We start from the raw sequence: 18,296 nt of genomic DNA, 5'->3' as shown, positions 1-18,296 counted from the left end.
CAGACACAACATTCTGGAGTAACTCAACGGGACAGGCAGCATTTCTGGATAGAAGGAATGGGTGACGTTTCGAGTCAAGACCCCTCTTCAGACGGAATATAAATGTGTTTGTTCCTAAGTTCATAATTTCACAAGTGATAGGAGCAGAATTAGGCCATTCGGCCCATCATGTGCCATTCACCATTCAATCATGGCTGATCTATCTCTCCCTCTTAACCCCATTCTCCTGCCTTCTCCCCATAACCCCTGACACCCGTACTGATCAACAATCTATCTATCACGGCCTTAAAAATACCCATTTGACTTGGTCTCCACAGCCTTCTGTGGCAAGGAATTCCACAGATTCTCCAACCCTCTGTTCTTTCTTGATCTTGTCATACCATTAAGCAACACACTGTAATTCAAAGTAAAACTATTATGTCAGTCTGTGTGTTATGTTGAATCAAACTGCAGAGCAAGAGTGATCATACAGTACATACAGAGCATATAGGATAGCAACCTTTTCTGTACTACATTGTTTTTAGTTTTAGTTTTGAAGATACAACGCGGAAACAGGCCCTTCGGCCCACCGAGTCCACACTGACCAGTGATCCTCACACACTAACACCATCCTACACACACACACGAGGGACAATTTACATTTATACCAAGCCAATCAACCTACAAACCTGAGTGCAGGAGGAAACCAAACAACTCAGCCAAAACCCACATGGTCACTGGGAGAACTTACAAACTCCGTACAGACAGCACCCGTGGTCGGGATCGAACCCATGGTCGAGTCTCGGGCGCTGTAAGCGCTGTAAGGCAGCAACTCTACCACTATGCCACCGTACCGCCTTGAAGTGAGGTTGTCATACTTACACAAGTTCCACTAATGCCATCTGGAGAGTAATATAGTGGTCACATCAAATGGTATCATCGTGCTATTCCAACATACTGTATCTAACGTTATTCGGAGGATTTTAGGAGACAGTCAAGGTACAAACTTGTCTGAACAGTCTAGATAATCTAAAATTCAATCATTGCCTTTGCCCGTGGGCTGAGATCAAGTTCAGACTGTCCAAACTAATTTCAGCAGTAATCCCTTATTACTATTAAAAGAAAGGAATTCTCCATTTAATCTTCAGTTCATCTTCAATCAAACGTCCTTTTTTATTTTTGATGAAGCTCAAACCACATTAAACAAAACCCTTGCAATAAGTGAGTTAAATTATGCATATACATCGCATGCTCATCGCTCCCTTGCAGGTTGCCAAAAGCATGCATCTGTGTTCAATTTGCAAATGAATGTTGCGTCAACTTTGACCTCTTTGTGGATGCTCTAAGGACTCTCCTTTCCAATTTAGTCAAATTGGACATGTTAAAATTGGCTGCTTTTAGTCTCCATAGAGGCAACTGCGGTGGCAAGCCTGACTTTGGGTGAACTTGGGGCTGGGGACTTGACATTGTGCCTTCCCCCACAGTGGTATCCATTGTGGGGGGATGATTTTCTGTCTCTACGTAATCCTGTTAGTCGTTGTCCAAGATGGCTGCCGTGAAGGGAGAGTGGACGCTGGCGCGCTTTGGCTGCTGCTGCTCTCTCTTCACATTGTGTTTTTGATTTTCTGTTTTTGGACTGAATTCTGTTTTTAATTTGTGTATCTGTGATGTCTTTATTATTTATTTTACTCTGATTATATGTTTATATTTCTGTTAATCTATGTAAGGTGTCCTTGAGATGTCTGAAAGGCGCCCAACAAATAAAATGTATTATTATTATTATTATTATTATTATTATGAGTCACTTCACACAATTGGTCAGGATACTTTATCCTACAATGCTGCCTAGGCTTTTGCAAGGGAGTCAGAGCATGAAAGTTACCAGAACAAAAAATATACCTTTTCCTGCTAAAGCTTTCTCTTGACATCTTTTTTACATAATCTAAACCTATCTATTTCAAAAGTAAGACTCAAGGAATGGACGGATGATGTTTCGGGTTGGGACTTTTCATCAGACTGTTTGGAGTGGAGGGGAAAAAGTTAGAAAAGAGGGGTGGGAGCAGAGCAAAGCCTGACAAGTGATAGGTGGATACAGATGTCAGAGTGAAGCCCAGCGCAAATTGGAGGAAGAGCACCTCATATTTCGCTTGGGCAGCTTACAACCAATTACTTCTCCAACTTCAAGTAACCCTTGCATTCTCTCTCTCTCCATCCCTCCCCAATCCTAGTTCTCAGACTAGTCCGTCCTCCTGATTCAATGTTATCCATATGCTTCATTGTCACCTACTCCTAGCTCACAATGATCTATTCTTCATTTTCCTTAGATGTCTCATTTTCACACCTTCCCCTTCCTTATCTCTGTGTCTCCCTCTCCCCTGACTCTCAGCCTGAAGAAGGGTCTCAACCCGAAATGTTACCCATTCCTTCTATCCAGAGATGCTGCCTGAGTTACTCCAGCATTGTGTGTCTATCTTGGATACAGATGAGGTTGGATTTGAATGGCAGATGGATGGGGCAAGTAACAAAGGTTCCAGGTGATGAGGAGACATATTGGGTATTGGATGAGGAGAGTAGAGGAGGAGTGAAATGTAAAGCCGAAGAGAGGGATATGTGCATCTCCTCACTCTGGCACCGGAGGCAACCATGAACAGAAAGATCGGAAGGGAATGGGTAGGGGGGAAGATAAAGGCCAGCAACCCACAGCTCCAGCAGGCCATGGCAGATAGAGCACAAGTGTTCGGTCACCTGATCTATGCTTGACCTCACCAATGTTAAGGAGGCCACATTAGGAGCACCAAACACAATAGAAAAGGTTGGAAGATCTGCACGTAAACCTCATATTCCACATGGGCAGCTTACAGCCCAATGGCATGAACATTTCACCAACTACAAGTACTACCCCACTCCCCCTGTTTCTCTCCCCTGCCCCCAACACATATTTCTCACTCCATCTCCCAGCACCCGTTACACTGCTCCTTTCCCCTCCTTCATACATTCATCTCCCATCTCCAAGTCCCACATTCCCTTCTTAGAAACATAGAAAATAGGTGCAGGAGTAGAGGCCATTCGGCCCTTCGAGCCTGCACCGCCATTCAATATGATCATGGCTGATCATCCAACTCAGTATCCTGTACCTGCCTTCTCTCCATCCCTTTAGCCACAAGGGCCACATCTAACTCCCTCTTAAATATAGCCAATGAACTGGCCTCAACTACCTTCTGCGGGAGAGAATTCCAGAGATTCACCACTGTGTGAAAAAAGTTTTCCTCATCTCAGTCCTAAAAGATTTCCCCCTTATCCTTAAACTGTGACCCCTTGTTCTTCCTCTCCTCGCTGTCCCCTTTCCACCAATACTCCTCCTTCTGACACTACATTTCACTCCTCCTCTTCTACTCTGATCTACTGAGTTTCTCAAGCATTTGGCCCGTTGAATTCCCCGAACAATCAACCCAACTTTTTGTTCCAACTTTTTGTATTTTGCTCAAGATTCCAACATCTACCGTTCCTTGTTTCACCTCCAGCAATTATAAAAATCAATTCTGCTTAACTAAAACTCTAATATCATTACGATAAGTATTAGACTTTAGTACAAAAGACTTTGACAAGGCCTGCAACTGGGTTCCACGTGGGAAACTCGTCTGAAAGGTCATAGTTCATGGGAACAAGGCAAGCTGACAAACAGGAAGGAAAAATGACTAGATAATGGAATCAGAGAGTGTTTAGTTTAGTTTAGTTTAGAGATACAGCGCCGAAACAGGTCCTTCGGCCCACCGGGTCTGCACCGACCAGCGATTCACAAACACTAACACTACCCTACATGCAATAGGGGCAATTTTTTTCATTTATACCAAGCCAATTAACCTACAAACCTGTATATCTTTGGAGTGTGGGAGGAAACCGAAGATCCCTGAGAAAACCCACGCAGGTCACAGGGAGAACGTACAAACTCCGTACAGACAAGCACCTGTAGTTGAGATGGAACCCAGATCTCTGGCTCTGTAAGGCAGCAACTCTATTGCTGCGCCACCATGCCACCATGATTGCCACCGAGTGAGGGAGGACTATTGTTATTTTTGGGATTGGAATGAGTGATGTACTATAGGAATAGGTGCTCAGATTCATACTGTTTAAATGTGATGTGGATATGAATGTATGAGGTACCTTTAGCCAGTTTGCAGATGATGCAAACATAAGTGGTGGTGTTGATAGGTGGTGAAGCACCATTGCAGGCATCAGGATGATATTGATCAGTTGGTAAGGTGAGAAATACAATGGCAATTGGAATTTAATACTGTTAAGTGTTAGATAACAAAGTTTGCATGAATGCGGTTTGTATCCTGGAAACCTTAATGTTCAAGTCCAGATTCTCTCACGGTGGGAGTATAGCTATGTATGGTTGTGAGAGGACATAAAGAATAGTTATCTTCATAACAAAGGGTGCAGAATATAAAGGTCAGAATATATCAGAGTAAGGAGATTGTAGTACGACTGTACAAATTAGTGGTGAGTCTTTGGGCGGGTTCCTGGTCCTGTCGACCGCCGAGCCTGCGGGTAAGGTTCCATCAACCGATGAACCTTCTGGGCAGAGACCCTGGCCGCGAGGCACCTCGGGAAGGCCCCCGCCGCACGGCACAACGCCTCACGGTGGTTGTGCTTTACTAACTTGATTGAGGTTCTCAGAGACGGTGACAAAGGTAATTGATGAAGGTGGGGCGGTGGATGTTCTCTAAATGGATTTTACTAAGACATTTGATAAAGATCCCCATGATAGGCTGATTTTTTTAAGATGTTTGGGATTAACAGTAACTTAGTCGTTTGGATTCATAACAGACTTAAACCCCTGTCCCACGGTACGAGTTCATTCCAAGAATTCTCCCGGGTTTGCCCTGATTCGAACTCGGAGATTTACGGTAATGGCCACTCGTCGGTACTCGGGGCTCTCGTGGAGATTTTTCATCATGTTAAAAAATCTTCACGAATCTATCCGTGCTTACCTGCCGTTAGCGAGTCTTCCCGAGTACCTGCTGTTAGCGCTAAGCGACGTCCCCGAGCTCCGACGTACCCGCTATGTTCATTCTCCGTGCTGACTACGAGTTTGATTTTTTTTCAAACTCGGGAAAGCTCTTGGAATGAACTCGCACCGTGGGACAGGGCTATTACTGATGGAAGACAGAGAGAGGGTTGTGGTGGAAACACAAACTTTAGGCTGGTGGTCTGTGACAAGTGGAATTTTGTTCAGAATCTGAGACCACTGTTGTGTGTGATTATATATATATGTATAAGTAAAAACATAAACGTACATGGGCCAGATAATAAGTGTGCAGATGACACCAAGATTGTGGGGCCACAGATTGTGAAGAAGGCTGTCATTTGGTGCAAAAATGCAAACAGGTAATGTAAACAAAATGACAATACTGATATCAGTAAAAGACCAAAGCGATCTGGTGGTATAAGTACATTGTTTATTGAAAATGTCAGGGCAATTTCAGAAGATGATAACTTCTTCTTCTTCAAAGTATCTCTATATCTCCCTCTCCCCTGACTCTCAGTCTGAATAAGGGTCTGAACCTGAAACGTCACCCATTTTGGGTTGAGACCCTTCAATCCAGAGATGCTGCCTGCCCCGCTGAGTTTAGTTTAGTTTAGTTTACTTTAGAGATACAGCACGGAAACAGGCCCTTCGGCCCACCAAGTCTGCACCGACCAGCGATCCCTGCACATTAACACTATCCTACACACACTAGGTACAATTTACATTTACACCAAGCAATTAGCCTACAAGCCTGTACGTCTTCGGAGTGTGGGAGGAAACCAAAAATCTCGGAGAAAAACCCATGGAGGTCACGGGAAGAACGTGCAAACTCCGTACAGACAGCACCCATGGTCGGGATTGAACCGGGGTCTCCGGCGCTGCAATCACTGCAAGGCAGCAACTCTACCGCTGTGCCACCGTGGCCGCATTACTACAGCATCGTGTGTCTATCTTTGAGAAGAGGATACGTAGGATCCTGGACTTTATTAATCACAAGACATTGAGCACAAGAACAAATAAATCATAGCAAACCATTATAAACCCATTATGAAGCATGGGTTTGATCCACAAGTGAAATAGTGTGTCCTGCTCTGGGCAGCAGACCTCACGAAAGATCTAAAGAGTGCAGATGTGATGGTAGTAAAATAGTTCCAGGATTCAGGGAATGTGGTTCTACAGCAGATTTATAAAAACTAGGGTTGCTCGCCCTAGAACAGCAACATTGACAAAGAGATCTGGGAGACTTATTCAAACTCCTGAAGGGTTTATACAGAGGGAGGCTGTTCCGACTGGTGGAGGGGTGAAGAACAATGGGCGAATGATGAAAGCTATTGGCAAAAGAAGCAAAAATGACATGTGGGAATAGTTTGTATGCCGCCTGTGAGTAAAAACTGGGCTACATGGTCAGGGAGAGTCACTCAATTGTGGCATTCGAAAAATACCCAAGGCAGCAGGGAGAGGGCTGCAAAGAGGGACTATTCTTCTATAATGTCAGTGCAAACTCAATAAAAGGCTGTCATAAAGACTGTTCAGTTCCATTTATTTTATTGTCACGTGTCGTGGGGTACAGTGAAAAGCATTTGTTGCGTGCGATCCAATCAGCAGAAAGGCAATACATGATTACAATCAAGCCATTTACAGTGTATAGATTCATGATAAGGGAATAAAGATTAGTGCAAAGTAAAACCTGCAAAGTCTGATCATGGATAGTCCGAGGGTCACCAAAGATGTAGATAGTCATTCAGGACTGCTCTCTGGTTGTGGTAGGATGATTCAGTTGCCTGATAACAGCTGGGAAGAAACTGTTTCTGAATCTGGAGGTGTGCGTTTTCACACTTCGGTACCTTTTGCCTGATGGGAGAGGGGAGAAGAGGGAGTGGCCAGGGTGCGACTGGTCCTTGATTATGCTGCTGGCCTTGCCGAGGCAGCTTGAAGTATAAATGGAGTCAATGGAAGGGAGGTTGGTTTGTGTGGGCTGCGTCCACAATTCGCTGCAATTTCTTGCCACATTGAATGGAGCTGTTCACAAAACCAAGCTGTGATGCATGCCGATAAAATGCTTTCTATGGTGCATCTGTAGAAGATGGGAAGTCAGTACAAGGGAAGCCATTCGGAAGAGGTGGACAAGCTGAAGTCTCCTGTGTTTGCCACAACCTCTCTGAGTTGAGTCCCATGCTGTGAGTGACCTGGTATCTCTGTGAGGCCAGGAATGATGAACAAGTAGAGATCACAACCGATAAGTTACAATTGGTGAAGGGACAACCTACATGTGATGATTCAATTTCTCCATGCCCCTCATATTTTATATACTTCAGTAAGATCACCCTTAGACATCTACACTCCAAAGAAAGATGTCCCATCGTTTCTCTTCCTATTGAAACTGCCTGACCTGCTGAATGTTTTCATATGTTTCTGTTTTTATTTAATTTCCCAAGAAATCGTGGATTATATGGTACTCCTCATAATCACCCACAACCATCCCCACTTTTTACCTTATCTTGGAAACACGTCATTGTTGAAGCAGCTGTAGATAATTAGCAATGCCCCGAGGAACCTTTGCCAAGATGTCCCATGATTGACATGTAACACCTCCGCCAAACGTAACCATCTAATGTAGATGCCATAATGCTTCATTCAGTCGTGCTTCCTTGGTGTCAAGGGAAGTTACTTCCAACGCTCCCCTGGAAATTAACTCTTTGTACATCTCCACGTCTGGAATAATAATACTTTGCTGAGGCTTGTCGCTGAGTGGACCTGACAAAATCTAGAATGGACATCAGCAAATGGAGAAATGCCTGGCCTGTCTCCACACTGTATCTCTAAAACTAAAAATCAAAATGTAGATCACTGATGAGTAAGTGGTGCCTGGCAGCATTAACAATGGCACCTTCTATCACCTTGCATTATGGCTGAGAGTAAACCTATAGGACTGTAATTAGCATTGAAACTGTACTGTAAGCTTGGCAAGAGGTTCAGCTGGTTCTGAAATACAGGTCTTCCATGTGACACCTTGTACCTTCCGAAGAGTCCACCAGGGACTATACTGGACGTTGGACAATTTTTATCCTGGATAATTTTTACATATACCAAGCCAATTAACCTACATACCTGTACGTCTTTGGAGTGTGGGCGGAAACCGAAGATCTCGGAGAAAACCCACGCAGGTCACGGGAAGAACGTACAAACAGACAGTGCCCGTAGTCGGGATCGAACCCCGGTCTCCGCCGATGCGTTTTGCTGTAAGGCAGCAACTCTACAGCTGCGCCACCGTGACACCTGGGGTATTGTACCATCCCTTTCCTGCACCAACCTGGATCAAAAACTTGAATTCCAGGGTGAGGTACGAGTGACCGTCCTTGACACCAAGGCAGCATTTGACTGACTCATTCCTTCAATGTAACGGAGTTTAATGGGCATTAGTGGCTGGTCACACCTTGCACAAAGAAGTGTTTTTTGAGATCCATTTGAGATCGTACCTACAAAGGCCAACCTGCAGACTGCACTTGGAATAATTCCCCACAGTATCAAGGCACCATAAGCAACCCTCGGTCATTATGTGGGAATTATTCTATGCAGTCTGCAGTCTGGCCTTTGTAGGGTAGGATCTCAAATGGATTTCAAGTTGTTTCTCTATTTTGTGCTTCTGCCTGAATGTAACTGCCAAAGCTTCAGGCTTTTCTTTATCAGTTCCATGCCAGGCCCCACCATTGTTGAGGAGGGGAACCTTCTTGAAGCCTTCTCATCCTAGTAGTTGTGTCAATTCTCACCATCATTCACAACTACATGTGGTGGGGCTGCCGAATTTCAATCTGCTGTTGGTTGTGAGATCATTTGGTTTAGTTTAGTTAAAGGGCCTGTCCCACTTTCCCGAGTTACTCACGAATTCTTCCAAGTTTTGCCCTTGATTCAAACTCGGAGATCCCAGCCGTAGGTACTCGGGGCTATTTTTTTTATTCGTGGACATTTTTCATCATGCTGAAAAAACGTCCCGACTTTCCTGATGCCCCGAGTATCTACGGCTGGCATAACGAGCCGCTAAGAAATATCTACGGACTCCTACGACCTCCTACGACCTCCTACGGACATTCTCCGAGTTTGAATCAAGGGGAAAACGCGGGAGAATTTGTGAGTAACTCAGGAAAGTGGGACAGGCCCTTTAGCATAGTTCAGTTTAGCTTAGAGATACAGCACGGAAACAGGCTCTTTGGCCCACTGAGTCTGCGCCGAGCAACAATCCCCGCACATCAGCACTATCCTACAACACTAGGGACAATTTACATTTATACCAAGCCAATTAACCTACAAACCTGTATGTCTTTGGAGTGTGGGGGGACACCAAAGATCCCGGAGAAAACCCACGGAGGTCACGGGGAGAGCGTACAAACACCATACAGACAGCACCCTTGGCCGGGATCGAACCCGGGTCTCCAGTGCTGCAAGTGCTGTAAGGCAACAAGTCTACCGCTGCGCCACCGTGCCGTGGTTCTGGAAGAGCTACATGCTTAGCTCGGTTTACTTTAGACACTTTGGTTTGGCATAAGGAAGAGTTGACATGTGGCTTCCATAAAGAGATGTGTGCACACCACATGGTAGTCTGCAAAGATGCTCACACAGCCTGCTTGCTGCTGGCAAAGAAACAATGAAGTATAATTAACAATTTTTAAACCGATGCCTTGATGAGCTCCCTTCTATCAACCTGAAAGGAGCCAGAAGCATACGGTTCATTGCCATGTTTATCTTGATGGCCTCTGACAGCACAGACCACACCTTGCCCTGAGATTACAGCTGTGGCTGCAGCAGGGAGTAGAATTCAGTGAAAACAACCCCACTCAAGCCAAACTGACATTTATCTAATATCAGGTTAAATCAAGACTGATTTACTTATCTCCACACGGCTTCCTGTTGAGACAACTTTTTCACTTCTGCTAGTCCCTTCCCTCAACCCCATCACTGTTCCAACAGCTTGAGCAGCTTTGTGTTTCTCCATGTTTGAATTAGTTTCCACTCCTGCAAGATCGCCTGAGGAAATGACTTCCAATGGACTAACGTCTGGGAAAATATTTTGCGTGGAATCTGGGAAGTCAGCGATTTTTTTATATCCCATCCTGTAGACTGCAGTCACTAAAACCAACACTAAAACATATCAGGCTCCTGTAGGTAACAGCCAGCAGGAACCAACAAGAATCATAGTTACAGGAGGTGAATGATCTCTGGTTGGTGAAAACACACACCTCCAGATTCAGGGACAGTTTCTTCCCAGCTGATATCATGCAATTGAATCATCCTATCACAACCAGAGAGCAGTGCTGAACTACTATCTACCTCTTTGGTGACCCTCGGACTATCCTTAATCAGACTTGGCTGACTTTACCTTGCACCAAATGTTATTTGCTTATCATGTATCTGTACACTATAAATGGCTCGATTGTAATTTCTGCTAACTGGATAGCACGCAACAGAAGCTTTTCACTGTACCTCAGTACACGTGACAATAAACTAAACTGAACTGAACTGAACTGGTAGAGTTGGCGACTTGCTGAACAAGTCGACTGTAGGCTTTAGGAGAGCTCCCCCTCCCCTCACCCCACTCACCGTCAACAACACCACAGCCACATCTGTGGAGTCTTTTAAGTTCCTGGGAACCAGGAATGGGGAGCCACCATCGACTCCACAGTCGAAAAGGCCCAACAGAGGATGTACTTCCTGTGGCAGCTGAGGGAGCACAATCTGCCACAGGCAATGATGGTCCAATTCTATATGGCCATCGTAGGGTCTGTCCTCACCTTCTCCATTATGGTCTGGTTTGGCTCAGCTACCAAGCACGATACCCGGAGGCTGCAGCGAATCGTTCAATCAGCTGAGAAGGTTATTGGCTGCAACCTTCCCTCCATTGACGAACTGTACACTGCAAGGGCCAGGAAGTGAGCGGGTAAGATCATCTCTGAACCCTCTCACCCTGGCCACAAACTCTTGGAATCACTTCCCTCTGGAAGGCGACTACGGACTGTCAAAGCCGCCACAGCCAGACATAAAAACTGTTTTTTTCCTCAATCAAAAATCTGTAGCTCCTTTTGCTCTGGTATTTTATTTAATTCACATGTTTAATCAATAACATTTTATTATTAACTAGACTAAGTGGGACCCGTTGGGTCCCATGTTCACACAGGAGGGCTGATCCCCAACGCAATATTCCACCTCTCCACCAATTCCAATATTCCATACCAGCTCTCCAGCTTTCTGGAGAGCTGGTATGGGTGTTGTTGGCTGCAGGGACTACTGGTCTCCAGAGGGTTAGTATGAACATTGTGGGCCAAATGGATTCTTGGGGTGGTAGCTCAGTCCCTCAAGCCTGATGTGCCGGCAGCTCACTCACGGCTGGTGGGCTGGCAGTTGACTCACCGCTATTCATTGAAATTTCATTTCAAGCAGAGTGCAAGGCCACCAAATTCAAATCCATTTTCATACCACTTCAAGCAGGGTGCAAGGCCACCGAATTCAAGTGCAGTTTCCAACCACTTCAAGCAGGGTGCAAGACTATCAAACTCAAGTGCAGTTTCATACCACTTCAAGCAGGGTGCAAGGCCACCAAATTCAAGTGCAGTTTCATACCATTTCAAGCAAGGTGAAACCACCATAAACCACCATAAAACCACACAAAACACCACACACAGTTCAGTAGGCATTCAGTGTGTTCAGTTCATTCACAGCTCAGACAGAGTTGTGACCTCTCCCTCCCCATCATACAGAGACTGAGCCACACCCACACTTCTGGGTTTTATAATCCCTCCCCCTTCCACCGGAAAAGGTGTGGCTTTCATGGTGTGAGATTCTCAACATTTTTTAAACACTAACAACCATTAGCAGTACATTTTTACTTCAACCCAAACAACCATTAGCAGTGCATTTTTACTTCAACCCAAACAACCATTAGCAGTGCATTTTTACTTCAACCCAAACAACCATTAGCAGTGCATTTTTTACTTCATTAGCAGTGCATTTTTACTTCATTAGCAGTGCATTTTTACTTCATTAGCAGTGCATTTTTCTTCATTAGCAGTGCATTTTTACTTCATAACTCACAGTTGAGTAGAAATGTGTTCAGTGTTATTCAGAGCTCAGAGAGACGTGACTCTCTTGGTTCCTCCTTCTTGCAGAGACTTAGTGAGGCACACCACTTCCGGATTTTATAGTCCCTCCCCCCTCCCACCAGCAGGGGCAGCAGAGGACATGACAATTTATTTTAAACATTAATATCTCTCTGATTTTTCGATGGGAAAAATCCTCCGGTCCCGGAAGGCGGAGGGGGGCTCTGAGCAAGGTGGCTAAAAATGACGGCCGTAGGTGGCGGCGTTTTCTCAGAAATCACACCACAGCAAGCCATAAGCGGTCAAGGTCAGACTTTTAGTAATATAGATTATTATTATTATTATTATTATTATTATTATTATTATTATTATTATTATTATTATTATTATTATTATTATTATTATTATTATTATTATTATTATTATTAATTTATTTTTTAAATTATTATTATTGCAGTTATTGTTTGTTCTTTTTTTCTGAGTTGGTGTTATATTATTTATTATGATTACATATTCTGTTATTCTGCAGCAAGTGAGAATTTCATTGGTCTATCTGGGACATATGACAATAAAACACTCTTGACTTGATTACTAGGTTAATTGGCTTGGTAAAATTGTCTCTAGTAGGGTAGTGTTAATGTGCGGGGATCGCTGGTTGGTGTGGACTTGGTGGACGAAGGGCCTGTTTCCCTGCTGCAACTCTAAACTAAACTGAACTAAACTGGAGCACCCTTTTAAAACTCACTATCCAATGCACTTACAGACTAGTTATAATTATAATCATCTTGTAGTCTGTTCATTTTTTTCTCCGGCATCAAATTCAACCCCTGGACCCCACCTTTCCCCTGCTGGCTCTATTAAACTTGGTGTTATCCGCAAATGTTGAAAGCATGAAATTTATGCAGAACTCAGTGGGAAGTATTCCCAACCACAAATGACAGATAAAACCCCCTGGCTTCATACCTGTGCAGGACTGCTTGATTATCAATGAAGCCCACTGATCTATGTGATTAAGGTATTGGATTCCAGAGAGCTGGCGTGATTTTGACTTTCATTGCCAGGTGAATCATGTTAGTCATTTCAGTTATACAAATAAAGTCACATTTATATATTGCCTCTCACACTCTACAATGGAGTCATGTGTTTTTGTTATTGTCACCCTATATTTGTGGCTATGATTTACTCCAGTCACTCTGTGCTGTGAGCTATAATCAATCAATCAATCAAAACTTTATTGTCATTTTGAAATACATCGATATATGCAATTCTAAACGAAATTCCGTTGCATTTGGGTCCCCGTGCAACACAAAAATAAACAGAAGGATAAAATGGATAAAAAGATAAAATAGATAATGGTGGCAGCCCATTTACATGGCATTATAGAGTCTGATGGCTCATGGGAAGAAGCTGTTCCAAAACCTACAAACAGGCCACAGAGGGCTCTTTATATTTTTTTAATCACAGTGGCAAATAACTCACCATTCAGTCTCCACATGTCCTCCAGGGGACTTTGTTTCCTTTCTCCTTTCAAATTCCTTCATTATCTTCAAATTCCTAGGAGTCAATATCACCAACAACCTCTCCTGGGCCACACTTATTGAAGCAACGACCAAGAAACCACACCAACGCCTCTACTTCCTTAGGAAGTTCGACATGTCCCCTACAACTCTCACCGACTTCTACACATCCACCAAAGAAAGCATTTTATCACTATCTATTTTATCAGGATGCATCACAGCTTGGTTTGGGAACAGCTCCATCCAAGACCGCAAGATATTGCAGCAAATTGTGGGCTCAGCCCAGACCATCACACAAACCAACCTCCCTTCTGTTTACTCAAATTACACCTCACACTGCCTTGGCAAGGCCAGCAGCATAATCAAGGACAAGTCGCACCCTGGCCACTCCCTCTTCTCCCCTCTCAGGCAAAAGTACAGAAGTGTGAAAATGCACACCTCCAGATTCAGGGGTATTTTCTTCCCAGCTGCTATCAGGCAACTGAATCATCCTACCACAACCAGAGAGCAGTGCGGAACTACTATCTACCTCACTGGTGACCCTCGGACTATCTTTGATGGTCCGGTGGCTTTGGTGGCTTTATCTTGCACTAAACGTGATTCATCTGTACATTGTAAATGGCTTAATTGCAATCAAGTGTTGTCTTTCCGTTGACTGGATAGCACGCAACAAAAGCTTTTCACTGTACCTCAGTACATGTGACAATAATAAACTAAACTAGACTAAATTAAACTTTTGTACCGATGTACTCATGGATGTACTTAGCCATGATCATATTGAATGGCGGTGCAGGCTCGAAGGGCCGAATGGCCTGCTCCTGAACCTATTTTCTATGTTTCTATGTTTCTAAGGTTTGTTTTAACTAGAGAGCATGCAAAACAAAGCTGTTCATTGTATCTCTCCTCGAAACAATATGAAGTCTTTTGGGGCTGTATTAGAATTGGTTTATTATTGTCACGTGAACTGAGTGAGATGCAGTGAATTGTTTGTTTGCAATCCAGTCAAATCATACTAGACACAAGTATTGTCAGGCCATACAGATATACAACGGCTAATGTAAATAGAAAAATACCATAGGGAAAATATGTTTCAGCATTATAGTGATGCGTATAATATTTTATCATAATGTAATTACACTTTTATCTTACTGTGGTTAAAAAAGGAAATATTAACAAGGAATGTGAGAGGTGAACTCACAATTTCAGAGCAGAAGCGATTAAGGAGTCTAGTCTGTTGAACTTTTTTACTGTTCTTTTTACAATCCATGTTCTCGGGATATCTAAATCCAAATTGTATTAGTTATTTATGTTATGACATCGGATGGAAGCTGCATACCAAATCTCGTTGCGCTTATGTGCAATGACAATAAAATATATTATTATTATTATTATTATTATTATTATTATTATTATTATTATTATTATTATTATTATTATTATTATTATTATTATTATTATTATTATTATTATTAGTGGGGTTTATTTGTCATTACTAATGTTGTCAGAACTGTCTAATAACTTTAGCATAATCATGACTTTAAAGTCACAAGTGATAGGAGCAGAATTAGGCCATTCGGCCCATCAAGTCTGCTCCGCCATTCAATCATGGCTAATCTATCTCTCCCCCTTAACCCCATTCTCCTGCCTTCTCCCCATAACCCCTGACATCCGTACTAAACAAGAATCTATCTATCTCTGCCTTAAAAATATCCATTGACTTGGCCCCCACAGCCTTATGTGGCAATGAATTCCACAGATTCACCACCCTTGGATTAAAGAAATTCCTCCTCATCTCCTTCCTAAAGGAACGTCCTTTATTTCTGAGGTTATGACCTCTGATCCTAGACTCTCCCACTAGTGGAAACATCTTCCCCACATCCACTCTATCCAAGCCTTGCACTATTCACTGTTTTCTACATTAAGTGGCAATAAAGTGTCATTGTCATCAAGTGGTCTCCAGAATCTTGCATTGTCCAGTTTTAAGTTTAGTAATGTCAGATAAGAAATATATTGCATGAATGTGTGTTTCTTAGTCTTCGTTTAAGATCAAATATTGGGGATTCATTAAATGATGCTTTGTGTGAAAATATTATGGCAGATGAGAATTGTGGGTTGCATTCCATAGTGACAAGTCATCGTCTACAATCACTGGTTAGAACATTAATCTCTCAGCAAGATATCTTTCAGCAAGAGGCAAATAAATTCAATAAAAACCTCTGATGTTTACTACATCCACATAATGTTGTGTATAGAACTCTCCTGACTTATATGTTCCAGTCATGTCAATTTTAAAGTGGTTCAAAAAGTAGGTTAGGGGTCCGGGCAAAATGTGAAACTGTCTCAACAACTCATTTATCAAGATTTATGGCAGATTGTTAAAAGATGAAGTGCAAACAGCTGTTCTAGCAGATGTGTAATAATAATTGACATCTTTTTGGGTGGGGTGGATTACTTATTAATGAGTAAAGTTCAGAAATAATACAAAATAATATATATGATGAATGTTGATGAAGAGTAACTTGAACATCATTACGACAGCCTTGATGTTATTTGTATTGCTGCTGGCTGAAGAGGAGTAAAACATCTTTAGGTAGAAGTTGCAGAAGCTCTGGATCTGAAGAAGGATCCCAATGCAAAACCTCAAATGGTACAAAGTGCTGGAGTAACTTAGCTGGTCAGGCAGCATCCCGGGAGAACATGGATAGGTGACATTTTGGATCCGAAATGTCACATGCCAATCCATGTTTTCCAGAGATGATGCCTGATTTGTTGAGTTACTCCAGCACTTTGTGTTTGTTTGTGTATTAACAACATCTGCAAGTATTTCTTTATACAAATGAAAATAGATTGTATTGATAACCTGTTGTCCTAAGTGCTGCTAAGTGCTCATTAAAGATGTGTTTAAATCACACAATGACTGGCTCGTGTTTACAGAATCCAATTAAACAGTAAAGCTGGACATCTTTGGAGTGTGGGAGGTAACTGGAGCACCCGGAGAAAAGATGCTAGTCGTAGGTACTCGTGGCATCAAGAAAAGATGCCTGGTCACAGGAAGAACATACAAACTCCGTACAGATATCACCCGTAGTCAGAATCAAACCTGGGTCTCTGGCGCTGTAAGGCAGCAATTCTACCACTACACCATTGTGTCGTCACCTAATTGTATTGCTTCATTCCACATACTCTGCTCCTCTAATGTCTGCCAACTGGTGGCTAAACCATTATTAAAACAAGTTAACTAAAAGCAGCAAAAATAACCATTTGATTGTTAAAAGTAAACAATTTGTTTATAAAAAGCAACTTACATTTCATTTAATTCCTAAAGAGCCTGTTGCACTTTCTTATACCTAATTCACAAACCTTTTTACTCGTGGACATTTTTCATCAGGCTAGAAAAACGTCCCGACCTACTTGATGCCACGAGTACCTACGACTAGCATCACGGCCAGCTACGACCTACCTATGACCTCCTACGACCTCCTACGACCTCGTGACGACCATGCTGCACATATGAATCAAGGGCAAACTCGGCAGAGGTGATGAATTAGGTCGTGAAAATGGGACAGGCCCTTAAATCATTGCCTTATAATCACAGGTAAAATGAAGAGATCTTGGACGCTACACTAGCCAAAATAGTCCAGTGACTAGTGGAGTTCCGCAAGGGTCGGTGCTGGGGCCGCTTCTCTTCACGTCGTGTATTTATGATTTGGGTACGGGGATTGAAGGCTTTGTAGCCAAGGTTGCAGATGATGCTAAGAGGTGGAGGGGCAGGCACTGTAGAGGAAACAAGGACTCTGCAGAAGGACTTGGACAGGTTAGGATAGTGGGCAGAGAAGTGGCAGATGACAGCAAAGTGGAGTCATGCATTTTGGTAATAAGAATATATGCCTTGATTATTTTCTAAATGGAGAGAGAATCCAGAAATCTGAGGTACAAAGGGACTTGCGAGTGTTGGTGCAGGATTCCCATACAGTTAATTTGCAAGTTGAATTAGTAGTAAGGAAAGCAAATCCAATGCTAGCATTTATATCAAGAGGATTGGAATACAAAAACAGAGATACCTGTATAATGCCAAGGATCTATAAGTCGCTGGTCAGGCTGCATTTAGAACAAGTATCTGAGGAAGGATGTGCTGACTCTGGAGAGGGTCCATTGGAGGTTTATATGAATGATTCCAGGAATGAGTGGGTTAGCATATGATGAGCGTTTGACAGCACTGGGCCTCTACTCGCTGGAGTTTAGAAGGTTGAGGGGGTACCTCATTGAAACTTACAGAATGATGAAAGGCATAGATAGAGTGGGTGTGGAAAGGATGTTTCCACTGGTGGGAGAGTCTAGGACCAGAGGTCATAGCCTCAGATTTAAAGGATGCTCTTTTAGAAAAGAGGTGAGGAGGAACTTCTTTAGTCAGAGGGTGGTTAATCTGTTGAACTCATTGCCACAGAGGGCTGTGGAGGCCAAGTCAGTGTATATTTTTAAGGCAGAGACAGACAAGTTTTTGATTAGAACGGGTGTCAAGGGTATTGGGAGAAAGCAGGAAAATGGGATTAGGAGGCAGAGATCAGCCATGATTGAATGGCGGAGTAGACTCGATGGGCTGAATGGCCTAATTCTCCTGTAACTTGTGAATTTGTGAACCTAACACAGAATCTGCAAGGTGATACCCAGCATAATATCAGGAAA

Source organism: Amblyraja radiata, chromosome 17 (assembly GCF_010909765.2).
Source record: "Amblyraja radiata isolate CabotCenter1 chromosome 17, sAmbRad1.1.pri, whole genome shotgun sequence".
NCBI lineage: Eukaryota > Metazoa > Chordata > Chondrichthyes > Rajiformes > Rajidae > Amblyraja > Amblyraja radiata.
This window is presented reverse-complemented; position numbering follows the sequence as displayed.